The sequence below is a fragment of the Carettochelys insculpta genome, unplaced genomic scaffold (genome assembly GCF_033958435.1).
Source record: "Carettochelys insculpta isolate YL-2023 unplaced genomic scaffold, ASM3395843v1 scaffold_0046, whole genome shotgun sequence".
Taxonomy (NCBI): domain Eukaryota; kingdom Metazoa; phylum Chordata; order Testudines; family Carettochelyidae; genus Carettochelys; species Carettochelys insculpta.
Genome location: NW_027439083.1, coordinates 26,467 through 30,000, shown reverse-complemented (window position 1 = coordinate 30,000; position 3,534 = coordinate 26,467). Strand labels below are relative to the sequence as shown.

The window sequence follows — 3,534 nt, the reverse complement described above, 5'->3', positions numbered from 1 at the left end:
GGTCAACCTCCGCTGCTTTCAGCGGGGGTTGACCTGGTGGCCGATTCGCTCCCCGGGCACCAGGTCAACCTCCGCTGCTTTCAGCGGGGGTTGACCTGGTGGCCGATTCCCTCCCCGGGCACCAGGTCAACCTCCGCTACTTTCAGCGGGGGTTGACCTGGTGGCCGATTCGCTCCCCGGGCACCAGGTCAACCTCCGCTGCTTTCAGCGGGGGTTGACCTGGTGGCCGATTCGCTCCCCGGGCACCAGGTCAACCTCCGCTGCTTTCAGCGGGGGTTGACCTGGTGGCCCATTCGCTCCCCGGGCACCAGGTCAACCTCCGCTGCTTTCAGCGGGGGTTGACCTGGTGGCCGATTCCCTCCCCGGGCACCAGGTCAACCTCCGCTGCTTTCAGCGGGGGTTGACCTGGTGGCCGATTCCCTCCCCGGGCACCAGGTCAACCTCCCGTGCTTTCAGCGGGGGTTGACCTGGTGGCCGATTCCCTCCCCGGGCACCAGGTCAACCTCCGCTGCTTTCAGCGGGGGTTGACCTGGTGGCCGATTCGCTCCCCGGGCACCAGGTCAACCTCCGCTGCTTTCAGCGGGGGTTGACCTGGTGGCCCATTCGCTCCCCGGGCACCAGGTCAACCGCACCCTTTTTCGGCCGCCTTCGCCTCCAAATTTTTCCCCCCGTTTCCTTGCCCACTCCTCGGTCACTTCATACGCCCTCCCCCTTACATCCACCGTACGCAACACCTCCACCGGGCTTAATAGTCCACAACCGAGACCCAGGGCCTTCCCCGCTCTCAACAACCTCCACCCACGGTCCCCCTCCACCGGGCTTAATAGTCCACAACCGGGACCCAGGGCCTTCCCCGCTCTCAACAACCTCCACCCACGGTCCCCCTCCACCGGGCTTAATAGTCCACAACCGGGACCCAGGGCCTTCCCCGCTCTCAACAACCTCCACCCACGGTCCCCCTCCACCGGGCTTAATAGTCCACAACCGAGACCCAGGGCCTTCCCCGCTCTCAACAACCTCCACCCACGGTCCCCCTCCACCGGGCTTAATAGTCCACAACCGGGACCCAGGGCCTTCCCCGCTCTCAACAACCTCCACCCACGGTCCCCCAAGACGCACGTTCCAAGCCTTAACCCTCAGACCATCCACCCCCCGGGGGGGACCCCACACCCACCTGACCCCAACTCACTCCCACCAAAAACACCACCACCGCCACCGCCTCAACGGCCTGCCCAACCCAGCACTCCCACACACACACCTGCCCCACCAACGCTCCACACACGCTTTCTTCCCTCTCCCCGACCCGACCCAAGCCATCGCACCGCACCGGGTGAGGGCCTTAGCTTCCTCGCCCGCCCCCCCGCCCCCGACACGCAGGCAGGCAGAGGGAAAGGCCTCAGCGCCCCCCAGGACCGTCGCGCCGCCTTGGCCTCACGGCTTCCCTGCTCCCGCACGGCAGACACACGCCCCGCTCTACCCCCGCTGGGGCCAAAAGCTGCCTACGGCACCTGGGATTCCCAGGCGGTCACCCATCCAGGTACTAGCCAGGCCCGGGACGGTTTACCTTCCGAGATCGGACGAGATCGGGGGCATTCGGTCCGGTATGGCCGTAGGCCCCCGCCTCCCCGGGCTTTAGCGTCAGCAGCCTGGCCTCAGTCAGCCGGGCCCAAACAATTAACCCGGAGGCCGGGCCGAGGGAAAACTTCCTCCGAGCCGGCCCAAGGGGAAGGGAGGACGAGGACGCCGGGCCCGGGAGGTGACAGGACGTGCACGTCAGACCCGGGAAGCTGTGCGCCCCGAGGTTAACCCCCGGGCCGGGGCGGGGAGAGAAAAATGTTCTAAGTCCGGTAGGGACAGCAGGTCAACCCCGGTCCGAGGCGGGGAGAGAAATTTTCCAAGTCCGGCAGGGACAGCAGGTCAACCCCGGCCGCCGTAGCAGAGGTTGACCTGGTGTCCGATTCGCTCCCCGGGCACCAGGTCAACCTCGGGCGCTTTAGCGGAGGTTGACCTGGTGTCCGATTCGCTCCCCGGGCACCAGGTCAACCTCGGGCGCCTTAGCAGAGGTTGACCTGGTGTCCGATTCGCTCCCCGGGCACCAGGTAAACCGTGGCCGCTTTCAGCGGAGGTTGACCTGGTGGCCGATCCCCTCCTCGGGCTCCAAGTCCGGCAGGGACAGCAGGTGAACCCCGGCCGCTTTAGCAGAGGTTGACCTGGTGTCCGATTCGCTCCCCGGGCACCAGGTAAACCGTGGCCGCTTTCAGCGGAGGTTGACCTGGTGGCCGATCCCCTCCTCGGGCTCCAAGTCCGGCAGGGACAGCAGGTCAACCCCGGCCGCTTTAGCAGAGGTTGACCTGGTGTCCGATTCGCTCCCCGGGCACCAGGTAAACCGTGGCCGCTTTCAGCGGAGGTTGACCTGGTGGCCGATCCCCTCCTCGGGCTCCAAGTCCGGCAGGGACAGCAGGTGAACCCCGGCCGCTTTAGCAGAGGTTGACCTGGTGTCCGATTCGCTCCCCGGGCACCAGGTAAACCGTGGCCGCTTTCAGCGGAGGTTGACCTGGTGGCCGATCCCCTCCTCGGGCTCCAAGTCCGGCAGGGACAGCAGGTCAACCCCGGCCGCTTTAGCAGAGGTTGACCTGGTGTCCGATTCGCTCCCCGGGCACCAGGTAAACCGTGGCCGCTTTCAGCGGAGGTTGACCTGGTGGCCGATCCCCTCCTCGGGCTCCAAGTCCGGCAGGGACAACAGGTCAACCCCGGTTCCGGGCGGGGAGAGAAAAATTTTCTAAGTCCGGCAGGGACAGCAGGTCAACCCCGGCCGCCGTAGCAGAGGTTGACCTGGTGTCCGATTCGCTCCCCGGGCACCAGGTCAACCTCGGGCGCCTTAGCAGAGGTTGACCTGGTGTCCGATTCGCTCCCCGGGCACCAGGTAAACCGTGGCCGCTTTCAGCGGAGGTTGACCTGGTGGCCGATCCCCTCCTCGGGCTCCAAGTCCGGCAGGGACAGCAGGTGAACCCCGGCCGCTTTAGCAGAGGTTGACCTGGTGTCCGATTCGCTCCCCGGGCACCAGGTAAACCGTGGCCGCTTTCAGCGGAGGTTGACCTGGTGGCCGATCCCCTCCTCGGGCTCCAAGTCCGGCAGGGACAGCAGGTCAACCCCGGCCGCTTTAGCAGAGGTTGACCTGGTGTCCGATTCGCTCCCCGGGCACCAGGTAAACCGTGGCCGCTTTCAGCGGAGGTTGACCTGGTGGCCGATCCCCTCCTCGGGCTCCAAGTCCGGCAGGGACAACAGGTCAACCCCGGTTCCGGGCGGGGAGAGAAAAATTTTCTAAGTCCGGCAGGGACAGCAGGTCAACCCCGGCCGCCGTAGCAGAGGTTGACCTGGTGTCCGATTCGCTCCCCGGGCACCAGGTCAACCTCGGGCGCTTTAGCAGAGGTTGACCTGGTGTCCGATTCGGTCCCCGGGCACCAGGTAAACCGTGGCCGCTTTCAGCGGAGGTTGACCTGGTGGCCGATCCCCTCCTGGGGCTCCAAGTCCGGC

At 66.1% G+C, this 3,534-nt stretch overlaps 1 non-coding gene across 1 annotated transcript; it reads right to left on the bottom strand.

Annotated features, from left to right (window-relative positions):
* Window positions 1-1,496: 1,496 nt before the first annotated feature.
* On the bottom strand, window positions 1,497-1,615 carry LOC142006235 (5S ribosomal RNA). The gene has a single exon (XR_012643341.1). It is a non-coding gene; the product is annotated as a 5S ribosomal RNA (ribosomal RNA).
* Between the last annotated feature and the right edge of the window lie 1,919 nt (window positions 1,616-3,534).